The sequence below is a fragment of the Bactrocera dorsalis genome, chromosome 4, assembly GCF_023373825.1.
Source record: "Bactrocera dorsalis isolate Fly_Bdor chromosome 4, ASM2337382v1, whole genome shotgun sequence".
Lineage (NCBI taxonomy): Eukaryota > Metazoa > Arthropoda > Insecta > Diptera > Tephritidae > Bactrocera > Bactrocera dorsalis.
In genome coordinates, this window is record NC_064306.1 from 2,398,200 (window position 1) to 2,412,606 (window position 14,407).

At 34.5% G+C, this 14,407-nt stretch overlaps 1 protein-coding gene across 1 annotated transcript in view; it reads right to left on the reverse strand.

The window, feature by feature from the left end:
• The window catches only part of LOC105226142 (uncharacterized), a 270,787-nt gene that overhangs the window by 249,994 nt on the left and 6,386 nt on the right, over positions 1-14,407 (reverse strand). The window contains exon 2 of the mRNA XM_049455824.1: positions 13,850-13,985. The gene's annotated coding sequence lies outside the window, so the exon portion shown is untranslated. The remainder of the gene's footprint in view (positions 1-13,849; positions 13,986-14,407) is intronic.

A 14,407-nucleotide genomic window follows, 5' to 3' on the forward strand; every position in this document is an offset into this window, starting at 1 on the left:
ATAAAATTTTATACTCAGCAACATGTTGTGAAAAAAGTTGCGCAACATTTTTTGTTGCAGCAACATAATTTTTTCTTGTTTTGAACATTTATTAAATAGAATAAATTCTCGGAATTCTTTTAGCATGATCAGCAACATTTTTTGTTGCAGCAACATAAATTTTTCTTGTTTTAAACATTTATTAAATAGAATAAATTCACGGAATCCTTCTAGTATGATCAGCAACATGTTGCCGAAAAGCTTGAACTTTTCTTAAATTTATTTTTATATGATTTCCTACCTAACATTGCCGACTCAGTTATGTTTAATTAAAAAATTTATATGCATGAAAAAATTGGAAAAAATGATTGTTTGCATATGAATCCAATTTATTTAGCCAACTGGCTAGCTGCGCATCAGTCTGTCTCGCATGACAACAAATCTTGGAAATTTTTAATAACATTCACAACATTTATTCAAATGAAATAAAATAATAAATTCTGCAAATACCTGCTTTTGGTAAAACAAACTCATTTGCTATGCAATTTATGCGTTTTATAAACTTTATTTATGCACACGGCTCGCCGACGCATGCTGAGTGCGCAAGCTCCCACCACTCAAGTCCTTGAGTCATCCATCTTCACGCAACTCCTACGCTCAGCTGCTTGCCGGCTTATATGAGGAATATATTTATTTTATCATATCGAAACGCGCCTATTTATACGGTTTATTTGTTTGTTGTTGTTGCTGCTTTTGGTTTTTATACGCTCTTTACTGAATTCATCATGAAAAATCGTGCATAATTCATGAGTGTGTGCAAAGATATGTGTGTGTACGGGTTTGTGGACGGAAGACAGCGCTCAACACAGGTGTTAAAGTCGACGGCAGTGCATGATGGAAGAGCGGAGAGCAGACGGAGGGGAAGTGGATGTAACTTTGATATGTGACTTTCTAGCTCTGGCTGATAAAATTGGTTCGAAGAGGCATAAGGATTCAAAGAGTAAGACAATGAATGATTGCTTACTTTACTTTCATAAAGTAATACTACTTTGTTGAAGCAACTGTCTAAGGAGGAGACTAAGGCCTAAAAAAGAAAAGATGAAAATGGAGGCTCAGTTTCCTGACATTCCCTCTTCCTTAACCTAAATTTGTACCAAAATGAGAAAAGCAAAATGTAAATTACTTGATAATAATAAAACCTTTTCTGTAGACTATAGAACTCACTTTATACATAAAGACAACAAAGTGCGTAATGGGCGAACCAAAAAAGATGAATGATTTGTTCGGAGAAATTATGGATGTCAACGCAACAGAGAATTGAACTTGAGACGGTGTCTGAGGACCAAAAAAATATGCTGGATTTTATTAAAAGATGCCGAAGGAACTGGAAAAAAGAAAGGAACAAAGAACTGAACTTGGGAGAATGTGTCTCAGAACGGCGAAACTGTAGAAATGAATGGAGTAGAAAATTGAACTTGAGAGACGGTATCTGAGAACCAGCCAAGATTATTAACAGAAGATACAGAAACTGTGGATGTCAACGGTATAAAGGTTTGAAAACGGTGTCTGAGAACTAATTTGATCGGTAGATGTTGGTGCAGCTGGTGGAACAGAGAACCGAACTTGAAAGACGACATCTCATAACCAAGAAAAGAGATGTATGTATTTTATCGGTAGATGTTAAAAAAACTGTGGAAGAGAAGTATACAGAGGCTCACAGAATAAACGCATTTGACAGCAAAGCGAGCGAGAGGAAAAGAAATCTTGGTAATACGAAGCTTTACCAGATATGGTGCTTTAAGGAAGGATGAGAAAAAAAGTAATGCAACGACAAACATGAGAAATGTAAATTTTTTATAATTGACTGATCAAGATAGAAGTTTCTGTTTAAAAAAAAAAATATTTTTTATAAAAAATTCTACAAAAATGTTGGAAAACAAAATTTTCGAAATTTTTTTGAAAAATGGAAAACAAAGTTTTCGAAATTTTTTTTGGAGCTTTTGGCTTTTTCAAATTTTTGGAATTTTTCAAAAATTTTTAATTACTTTTTTAATTTTTGATGATGAAAAAAAAATTTTTTTAAAAAAACAATTTATATAATAAAATTTTGAGAATTTTTAAAAAATTTTAAATTTGTGTTGTTAAATCACAAAAACTACCGCTACTTCAAAATTGATTTCAAGCAAATACCAATGTTTACATTTCAATTTAAAAATTTCATTTTTAGGCAATTTTTAGTTCTAAATCAATAAAACCATATTAAGGATTCACCTGCTTGCGCTGAATGCCACTAAATAATTCATTTATTCATGCGCCGTCACACAGTGTTTCATCGCTTTGTGTTTTTTTTTTATTATTCATCGCCCTCATTCGCGTGTTCGATTCGTCATTTCAAGTCAAACAAAATATTTACTCAGTCACATATTGGTGTTGGTAATCAATATAATGGTAATCGTGATTGTGGTTGCCAGTATTTACGCAGCTACGCGCACATACGCGCGCACATAGCACAAAGGCACGCAGTCACCGAAATGGCGCTATACCTGTGACCAGCACTGTACATATGGACTTACATGTGCGAGCGTCTGTGGGTGGCTGTTGCTCTTGGTAAAACCCCAACCGCAAGCTCATTATGAATTCGCGGTCAGTCTGTCAGCGTTGGAAGTGGCACGGTGGAGCGGTGGATTGTGAACTAAGTTCGAAAGCTCGCAGCGCGTGGTTTTTGTGGTAAAGCAATGAAAACAAAAATAATACAAATATCTCTGGTTGCCGCAGGTGTAAAATAGGTGACGAAATTTTTAGGTCGCGCTTGCTGTTTACCTGTTGAGTGGGAATTTTATTCAGAAATTCATATCCTAATGCCGCTTTTTGTTGCAAGCTGCTAGCTAATGAGCGCGGTGCCAATATTAGTGAGGGCCTGGAGATTTAGTGATAGTCTGATGGAACTGAAAAGAACTGGTGGCGGTTCGTTCAACATCCATAAACTTATTTTAAGTAAAGATGATTTTTTAGCCCATCAAACTGAACTATTATGGAGCTTAAAGCATTTGTGGTCCATAATTTGTACCAAGTTAAACTACCTGAGCTGTATATGAGAGTTCACTTAATCTTAACTACTCACACAATACATACTGAAACCTCAGCAAGGACTACGAGGTCGCCGTTCTCATTCTACAAGCCCGTTTACTGGGCAGAAAGGTTCCAATAATTTATTCATGGCTTCCTACAGTAGCTTAGGTTATCGCTTCGTAATTTTTTACAACATTTGCATTTAACAATGTTTACACAATACCCCTCACTTTACACTAGCAACCTCTCCTAGCTCATTAATCTTCCCTTTAGAAATGACAAGCGAATGCACCCCTTATCTGCCTTTTAAATACGGAAGTGCGCTTCTTTTCTAAACAAATTTTATATAATTGAACCCGAGCCACTCCGCCAACAAAAACAAACAAGGAATATATGTGTAGAAAAAACGGCGATTCAAAACTCAAAAGCGAGGGTTAAAAGTAATTATTTTTAGTCGTCGAAAGTCAACCTCCGGTGAAGCGATAAAGCTATGAGTTAATTTCGCTGTGTCTCCCTCTAATTTTTGTCCGCGTTAACCCTTGTTTTAGTGCAAACAGAGGTGATAACTCACAGAGACAACAAGTTAATTATAAATGCCATACTGATTGGTTAATTGTTGTTTTACAGTTGTTGTCCGAATGCAGTTGTGAAGGGTGGTTTCCTTCGAATGAGTTGAATGCATGTCAACGCATTTTTATGGGCTTTGCTAGGTAACTGCTCAAAGGTTATAAAGAGGGGTTGAAATGCTCATGAATAATTTACGAACAAAATTTGTTGCACGAAGTTGCGACTTTGAGAGATTTTAACACAAGTAAATTAACTTTTTTGCTTACAAATGGGATTAGATAAGTTGCACTAGCCAGAGAAGTTCGTTAAAATTCAAAGATCGCTAAGAACGAGATAAAAATATATTTACTGTGTAGTAAAAGCTTTGCTGAAAGCTCGTGGAAAGTTTGTAAGAGAATAAAAAGTAATTAAGAAAAAAAGTGTATCATAACTATTAAAACAGAGTCGATTGCTTGAAAAAAGCTTTTCCGAGCTTTCATGCATTAAGTAAAAGCTCTTTAGGCCACTTCTAAGTGATAAAATGTGAATAATAATCAAAATAAATGATAGCATTGATAATTAGTAATATAAGAATTAGTCGATTTCTTATTGGAAAAAAGCTTTTTTTCGAACTTTCTAAAATTGTTAAACAATTTTCAAAAAATTTTTATATGCATTGTAAGAAAAAAAAATTTATTTAAAAATACTTTTACTAAATTATTTCCTACTTTGAGAAGCTTTATCGAGCTTTCAAGTATTAAATAAAAGCCCTTTAGACCTCTTTTAATACAATAATGATTAAAATAAGTAAAGTATATATATTTTAACCGAGTCGATTTCTTGCGAAAAAAAGCTTTTTCGAGCGTTCAGGTATTATACAAAAGCTCTTTGGACCATTTTTAAGAGAATTTGATTAATAAAAAATAATTAGAATAAATGAAAGCTTTGTTCACTATTATAAAAAAACTCGACTTCTTGTGAAAAAAGCTTTTTTGAGCCTTTTAACGCTGCCAACAATTTTTCAAACTTTTTTGTATGCATCTTCTTCTTTTCTTCTTCTAGCATGTTACGAAAAATTATCTATTCCAAGATACTTTTGCTCGTGAACAGTCTTGAGTCCAACCAAAAGCTTTCTAATACCACTTTAGTCAATAGATACTGTAATATGCAGATTAGCGCTTTCTTTGCGTTCATTCATTCATTATTTATGAAAAAAAATAGTTACATAAAAATTTTCGAAAGCTTTTAGAGAAATGCAGAGACTACTTTCGCACTTAACGCGCCAATTTGAGCTTTGTGTTTACAGAAAAGTGTGTTTTGAAGTATGGCAAAGTGAAAAATAGTGAATGAATCTAAGCGAGCGTTAAGAAGAGGCAATTAGTTTGGCAAAAAATGAAAGAAAAGCGTGTTGAACCAGCACTGGAGAGAAAAGCTTTCATAAGCTTTTACAACTAAGCCAGTAATTCTCGAGTATGGTAGACATTCTTTAACATCCACATGTGGTTAAGGGGTTAAGATCTCTCAGCTTTATGTAGCTTACATATTTCAATAAGTGAGTGAGTTCTTAGAACTTGTAGCCACCATAGGTTTCAAACAACTGCAAATAGCGACCTCAGGTGTTCAACTGAGTGTCGGAAGAAACTTGTAATATTAAGGAGACTGCACAATAAGAATATTTTTAAATGTTGTGATAATTGAACAACAGTAGAAGGCACTGCTGCAGCTTAAAATATCTTTCGCCTACCTCACACTTGCACTAAAAGCCACCGCCGTGTCAGTCTCGGCCGGCTGACTCGGATTTGCATATCACTTGAGAGACAGCACCACGTCATGCTTGCTTTGGGTTTCCCACTTTGGATCTGACTTGCTAGCTTTACTCTTACAGTTTGAAGTTGTCTCTATTCAAGTGAGTAATTCCTTGTATTCTATTCCAACAGGCTAAGCTTTTTAATGCCAGATCTTAGTTTTTTTTTTTTTACTTTGCCAACCATGGCTTACGAATGCCAAACGCGCAAGTTATTTCATTCCCCATATTCTCTCTTAACTTTGCCCAACCCATGTCTCGTTGCTTTGAGTTTCCCGCAGTCCGGTTTCGTCTGCGCTTTCGCCCTTTGAGTCTACGAGCTCATACCGGCTCACTCACTTCATTTGTGCGCTCCACCTCAGCCATCTCAAACCACGTCTCTCTCGCTAAAGAGCACTTGCCTTGTAAAAAAGGCGTTTTGTGGCAGCAATTCACGCCAGTGGCACATCAAACTTGCCGCATAAACACATAAATCCAAGTAAATCCAGCAAAATTGAACCAATAACGGTGATGAAGTGGGCAGCGCGGAGGTTTCTAGCTAAAACTTTTGTGAACTATTTTTTCTACGCTTGCTCAAAAACGAAGTGGAAGCGTACTGAAAATAGTAGTTGTATGAAAATTGCAAATTTCAAAGTTGTTGCAACAGCAATGTTGCCAATAAAGTTTATGCAGCATTTGCCGCAGTGGCTTTTCGATATGCAGAGCAGCACTGGCGGCCTTCCCGTGCCCCACGAGTTTGCTGCCGCTGCTTGCGCTTGCCTTCGTGTTAAATGCAAATGATGAATTGTTTGCTGTGTGCTTTTAGGCGCTTTGGCGGCAGCAGCAGCACACGAGCGCAAAGGTTATACTACAAAACGAACAACAACAACAGACATGCAGAGTGCTACACTTGCAACTGTGTGCGGCTGCATGCCACTTGAAGGCATTATGGCAACACTTCGGTCCGCTGCGCCACTTCGCCCATTCACCCATTCATTCATTATGGATGCGTGCGAAAATGCATTGCCGCCGCTGGCGCTATTGTTGTTGTATTGGCGCACAGCCATTGAAGCGCGAATGTGTGCGTTCAAACACAAGTATTAGTTTCACAGGTGAAAAGCGAAACTTTTCGTTTGGCCCAGCCAAAACCGGCAACGCTGGAGCCGTGCGCTCGTGCCGCCCGCGCCGGAGCTGTGGCAAGTTGAGAAATATTCGAAAATTTGTTGAAATAAATAAACGGAAAAAATAGCATGCGAACGCAAATATTATAAATTGTTTGTGAGCGTCGATGGAAGACATATTTGCCTGGTCGGAGAGTGCAATAAATTTCGAATTTAGTTGGCGTAAATAACGAAAACTCTGAGGTGGTTGGTGCCAAAAAATTTAAAAAAAAAACACAAAAAAAGGTGTAAAAAAGATGTAAAAAAACTGCAAAGTGTCCGTATTTAGTAGAAAGGTGTGGCACCCTGCCTGCGAGCGTCACAGAATCTACGGAATGAGATTTAATGGAATTTTTGGTGCTCTAAAAGCTTTGAAATTTATTTTGGATAAACTGTTGTTAGAAAGAGATGTTTTCCGATGTGAATGCGTCATCACAGAAATATTCTCCCAAAATTTCAACACTAGACTTCACAGACTGACCGAAACGAAGTTTGAACAAAAAGCTTCGCAAATTGTCAATTTTCGACTAACGACTAAATTCTTCACAAAGATGTGGGAAAAGAATCACCGACTAGCGCCTTTATAAACGAGGCTATAACCGAGTAAACGATGACTAGACTAATAAGGAATGGATTTGGGTATGATGACGAATCACTGGTTCATAGTTTCATGTCGTAAAAACCAAAGCTCATCATCCCAATGCAAGCTGCCGCATGAGCTAAAACCGGAAATAGCGCAGCAAGTTAGGTCGAATATGAAAGTTTTGCTAACAGCTTTCCTCGATTATAGGGACGTCGAGCATCACACGTTCTTACCAAAGGTTCATGCGGTCAATAAAGAATAACACAAGCAAGTTATGCGAAACTTTTGCGAAACAAACCGACAGAAACACCCGGAATTGTGGAGGAACAAAATTTGGCTTTTACACCATGATAGCGGCCTGTTCATGCAACGTTGTTCGAGTGCGAATATTTAGCCAAAGACAACACATTGATTGTACCGCAGCCACCGTATTCCTTGAACCTCGCCTACTGACTTTTTTTCTCCCAAAAATGAAGAGGCCATGAATGGACGACACTACGCTACGATTAAGGAAATATAAACTGAATCGAAGGAGGAGCTAAAAAAGGTCACATTAGATTAGATTAAATTTTGAGGACTGCATGGCGTTCCGTGGTCTATTGTACCTTCTACTGTACTTACAACATCTCTTTTAACCCAGCCAAATCAAAGAGGCTTAGTAAAGCTCCTGGTTTAATGGTTGTAATGCACTCTCTCACCGGCTACAACTGTGTGATAGCCTGACTCCTTTAGTAGAGGATTTCACTAAAATGTGGGCTGTGCCATGAGTATAACCACAAATTATGTAAATTTAAAATTTTGTGGAATTTTTCAACACAGTGAAGGAAACTACATTTAATTTCGATATTTCTTACATAACTTACAAACTATGTGGGTGCTAAGAGTCTAAGGTTTTCACTGCCAAATTGCCGCTTGTCGTCAAAAGCTGAATTTCCTAAGCGAATCGCTTCCTACACTATAGTAAAATTGTTTTTCTATCTCAACCCGAAACAAAAAAACTCAGCTATGCTGGTAGGAAATTCACTTTCCTCTGTCATTATGAGCAATCGGCGTTGCCACCAGCATGATGTGAGCGCTTCCATACAAATTTCGTACACAAAACGAAGTAAACGAGTAAACTAATGTAATTGAAATGAACTATGAAATTGAAACTGAAATTTTTTCCGAGTGGCACCCGCTACAGCCGACGACCTTGAAGCGACGCGGCAGCATTGCTATTGCAACTTGAACGCAAAGCCGTGTAAATGGAACTCACACGCTGACAATGGTGGCCGTTGCTAACCGGCGCAATTAACCGAACGCCAGCGGCAATTTGACACATGCGAGATAAAGTGTGAAAAAAGTAAAAATTGGAAAAATAGAAAACCCAAAAAAATAATGTGAATTACTCAACGCGGCGCATTTGCCGTTGATGTGATAACTATTTGCTGTTTTTTTATATTTTTTTGAAATTCATTCAAATGTTATTTTTTTATTTTTTTTTTCTGTAATTTTGCTGTTGTTGTCTGGTCATCACTCATCCGCAATTCGTAATTGCTCAAATGTAATGCACTACTTTTGGTTTCATTTGTCCGCTTTTCACTATTTTTTTTTTGGTTTGCTTTTTCTGCACTAAACGGTACTCAGCTGACAGTTGCCACACCGACATCAAGAAGTGACAGTCACTGTACGAGCCCTGTTACTGATCGCCTTACAACGAAACTGTGGGAAACGGTTTAATGATGCAACTGCCGCGCTAATGGCTTACGAAATAATGTGAACTGAATTGTGGTGAATAATGGGGGCAACTAAAATGCGCAAGAAGTGATTAAAATGCAATGAAGTGAGGAAAACACATTAAAGTATTATAATAACAATAATTGACCAAAATATAATAAACAAAAAATACATAAAATATTAATGATATTTTTGGACAGAGTTGCCACTTGTTAATACATTTTATATTAAATAATTGTTAAAAAAGTATACAAAATGAACAGAGTTAAGAAAGTTCAAAGGTAGTTTCGTGTAGTGTTGCCAGCTGTTTCTTGAGCAGAGTTGCCACCTATTTATATGTTTTAAATTAAATAAAGCATAAAAAAGTCGATAAAATGTGTAAAGTTAAGAAAGTTTAAAACTGAAAATATTTTTAAAGATTGTCTTCTTTAGAGTTGCCACTTATTAAAACACTTTAAAAAAGAATATACTTAAGGAAAAAGTAGAAGAAGATACGAGTAACTATAGTTGTTAAAGAGGAAAACTAAAAATATGAAGAGTGTTGCCGCTTGTTTTCGAGCAGAGTTGCCACCTCTATACATGCGAGTTAAATTAAATAAAGGATAAAACGGTTTACAAAATAAGTAGAGTTAGGAAAGATTAAAGATGAAAATATTTTTAAAGAGGGTTGCCACCAGTTTTTTTGGGTTGCCACTTGTTATAAAACTTTAAATTAAAAAAAAATTTAAAGAAAAAGAAGAAGGAAATAGGAAAAGTTAATAAAGATAAAAGGCTGAAAAAATTAAGAGTGTTGCCACATGTTTTATCAGAGTTGCCGCCTGTCTAAACATTTCAAACTACAAAAAAGGGTAAAATCACAGGTTAAAATACCTTAAATAAAAAAATATTTAAGGAAAAAGAAGAAGAAAACAAGCAAAATTAATAAAAATATTATGAAAATTGTTGCCACCTTTTAAAATTTTTGGATAAAAATTTTTATAAGAGAAACCTGGTATTACAATCCGGGTAGCCAATAAAAAGCATTTAATATTGTGAATAATGTTGGTTGTATAAAGTATGTGTAAGCATGGTTGCCACCTGATGCAAAAATTGCAGTACACTAAAATCCATAAGTTAAAAAAACGCTAATACAACTATGTGAAACTGTAAGTATTTAGAAGGTTTACTGCTTGCAATTTCCCATAAAGGGTTGCCACCTATTCAAAAAAATTATTTAAAACAAAAGTTTTAAAATCGTTTAGAATCAAATATAAGAAGATTTAGGAAAGATTGACCTTCGAAAAGCTTTTTGGAAGAGTTGCCACCTACAAAATGGATACCAAACTTATTATATAATTTTTATTTTGCATATTTGGAAGGTTTGCCCCCTGCAAAAAGGGTATCAAACCGAATGAATGCTTTTGCGACAAGCAATTTTCATCAAGTCGGTAGTAGGATGGACACCAAACATTTCCTTTTACACCCCGTGTGTCGTTTTTTCCGGCTTCGGGTTGATTAAAAGTCAACCTAAAAATGCGAAGGCCAATGCAAGCGCAAATGGAGATTTGCAATTCCGCAACTTACATTAACAAGTCCAAAAAAAATATATTTGTTTACAAATAAGTGAAAATTAGCATGGCAACAAAAGTGCCAAGGCCGCGCTGCAACACATTTAAGTAAATTTTCGTAACTATGAAGAACATTTTTTTACCTCGGAAATTTTTTGTAAGCTAAATGCCTGCCACTGTTATTGCAACACTGCCACTACGGTAGGGCCGTTGCGTCAGTCACTGTCAGCGAGCCACAAGCGTTGCAAGTCCTCCTTTATTTGTCTACTGCTATAGACAACAACAATCAAGCTACGTTAGCAATGCGCTGTACTCACAAACTTTACGCCCGCAGCGCTGACAATTAACCAGTTAAGCCATTCAAGTGTTGCCACAAATCGCTACTGCAACACTTAATCGCCTGCAACACTTGCAATTATTGTCTTTGCATTTTCGATGGGCACGACTTTTAGATTTTTCAATTGTTGCCAAACAAAAATCAACAAAAAATATTGAAAAGCTGCAACCGAAGCGGGTGTGTTGTAACATTTTTGGAAGAAGCCAGTCGATGGGTGAAACTGCCGAAATTTGAGGCACTAAAAGTGTGATAGAGGTTGCAAGAGGCTCAAAACTAGCAGTGGAGGGAAATTGCCGGGGATTTATAAATAAAAAAAACTGGAAAAATTAAATATATTAAAAACTAAATTTAACAACTCCAAAAAATATATATATAAATTTGGTTACGTGTATTATTTGGGTAAAGAAATGAATCATTTTAAAAATTTTGAGATTTTAAAATTACGAAAAGTTTAAAAATATATTTTAAGAAAAAAGGAATAAAAAGTTAAAAATTAAATTTAAAATAAAAATGCTTAAATATTTATAAAATTTTGTGATTGTAAAAATTTCAAAATTTCAAAAATATTTTTTTTTTGTTTTTAATAAAATTTATTTTTAATATTTATTATAATTTTTTAAGTTAGTTAAGTATTTTTTTTTTAATTTTTAGAAAAAAAAGGCTCTAATAATTTATAAAAATGTTGAGACTTAAAAGTTTAAATATTTTTTTGAAATTAAATTTATTTTTAAATTTCTTCTAATTTTATAAATTAGTAAAGTACTTACGGATTTTTTAATGTTTTGAAAAAAATTACTGGTCGAAAAATTTCTAAAATTTTGATAGTTAAAATTTCGAAAATATTTTTTTTTTAATTTTTTATAATTTTTTTGTAAAAAATAATCAAAATAAATGGTCGCAAACTTTATAAAATTTTTACGATTTGAAACAGTGAACTTTTAACTTTTTTTTCATAAAATTTATTTTTAATATTTTTTTATAATTTATAAAATTTAGTAAATTTTTCTACAAAAAAAAATAATAAACGGTTAATAGTTTTTAAAATTTTGAGAATTAAAAACAAAAAAAATTTACAAAAATATTTTTTAATAAAATTTATTTTGTAATATAGTTTACGATTTTTACATTTTTTATAAAAAAATAAATTAATAATAACAAAAAAATTAAAAATTTAAAATTATGAAAAGTTAAATTTATATAATTTTTAGACTTTTTTTTAATATTTTGTAAGATACAACTTTTTTTAAATAATTTATTCATGGATTTTTTTTTTCAAAATTTTTGATATAATATTTCATAAAATATTTATAAAATTCTAAATATGAATCTTATTTTTTTTAAATATCACACAATTCGAAGAAACATTACAGTCTGTCATCAAATTTAATAATTCAGCAACTTTTCAAACCCGAAGTAAGCTATAAAAGCAACAACAAATAATATAAGATGCATTTTAAATCGGCTTATTAATAATTATTTGTTGTTATCCAAGAAATTTAAGCAATTGTAGCATTTATAGTTATTGTTGTTGTAATTATAATTGCAACACGCGCCACAACAGGTTTAATATCACAACAACACAGCAATCAGGCTAACACAAATGCACGCTTTTATCTCTCTTTCGTACATATATTTGTGTTATTTTTATTGTTGTTGCCTATCGTCACGATGTCAATTCGACGCGGCACGCGACACACAGTCACGCCGTGTATGACACTTGGTAGCTGCCGCAACGCGTAACCAAATCCGAAGCCGCCTCAAAAACTGACAATTATCATTACAACCGACACGTTCGTAACACAAGCGCAAATGTGTTAAGAGGTGGTGCAACAACAACAATAACAATGACAACGCGAATTATATCCAACAAGGTGAAGTATTTAGGCTGCGGCGCAACATTTGTTTTTGTTATTCTACAAAACTGACATTTTTCGATATTGTTGGCGTTTTTCTGAAGCAGATAATGTTTAGTTGTAATTTTGTAATTATAAATTTTCGATTTTCATCATGTGATCGAAAGTGTTGTCACTTTAATTTAGGTGATTCGGTGATTTGAAGAGGCGGAAGTTTCAGTCTGCGGCCGGAAAGTTCGATGAGCGGGTGCAAGGTCGAGAGAGGTGCAAGTGACAAAGGTAGTACCATTCAGTGGTTGTAATAATATGTCAACCGATATGACTGATTGTTCCAAAAGAATCTATACCCATTATAATATTAAATCTGTCCAAATACAGACCCCTCAGTAAAGTACATAAAAATCTTTCGGTGTTTTGTACCGTAACAACAACAAATATTGTCGAATTTTATCTGTTTGGGGCTTGGTAGTCCTTACTTCGAGAGCGAAAGAACAAGGTATTGTGGATATTAGATGAAGACCGAATGACTACCCACTTAAGATCGACATAATCCAGATATCTTGAATATTGAAGCACAGAAACCCGAAAATACTTAGGTGAAATTTCATATACCAGAATCTGTTTAGAGAACCTTGACAATACATAACGGAGTGGGGTAGACATCACGAATGGTTAACACGCGAAACCCGAAGGGTGGGATAATGTCCTCACCTCTTTGGATGTTGGTAGTTAGCAACCTACTTAAAGAATCTGAAGAACCAGGCTGTCGGGTGATAAATATCGTCTTTGAGCTAACCAGAGGGTATCTCAACTGGGGAATTCAAGCGGCCTAGGGGTCTTTGGTTGACATAACATATTTATTATTTACTACATATTTACTAGAAGACAAAACATCCCAAACGTGTTTTTACCCTCTTTGAGTGGTTCACCTGAAATACCTAGGGCTAATCATTGATAGAAAGCTTTCATGAAGGTCAAATATTGAGGAGAGAGTAAGGAAAGCGTCGGTTGCGTTATAGCTTAATTGTTGTAGAGGAGCTATAAGGAAAAGAGCTCTACGAAAAGATAGTGAAGCCAATAATGTTCTATGGTGTATTCGCCTGGTGAAGGGCGGTCGAAAAGCTACATTTTCTAAGAAGGTTGTACTCTAGCGAAAAATCCTGTATGTCACAACTACAAACTAAAGTCAATTTTGTAATTTTTTGAAATTTAAACATTTTTTTAATGGTTAGCATACTTATATCTAACAAGTGAATTATAGTAAAGCTTGACTCACCAGCAAATTTTTGATTGAAGAATGAGCTGCCATAAAAACTTTTAATTTTTGCATTATTATTTTTATTTCAACACAAATTTATTCGAGGCCACTTTAATATGCACAATTTAACACCAAAACACACAACATTTTAAACCTGAAAAAAATAAAAAGATTAAAAAAAATATTTACGTCAATTAAAATATTTTTTCAAAATATGAAAAAGTTAATAACAGTTTTCGTAATATAACTGAAATCATTTAAAATTTTAGTAATGAGTTAACAAAAAGCCATTCGCGCATAAATAATGCTTTTGCAGCCCTTTTTGTGTCACTCTGTGTTTGCTTGTGTATTGTCTTTCGTTTCTTAGGTTATTTAGGTCCGCAATCAAAAGATTGTCCTCGAAAGAATTGCCATAACATTTATTGATTTATTCGATTGGCATTGCAGTGATTGTTGTTATTGTGGAATTTTTTATTAAGTACCTTCTGTCAGTCACTTATTCTTAAGACCATCAAGTGCTGAAGTTGCAACATTCGCTGCTTGAGCGGCAGCTAAAAACTGAATATGCACAAAAAA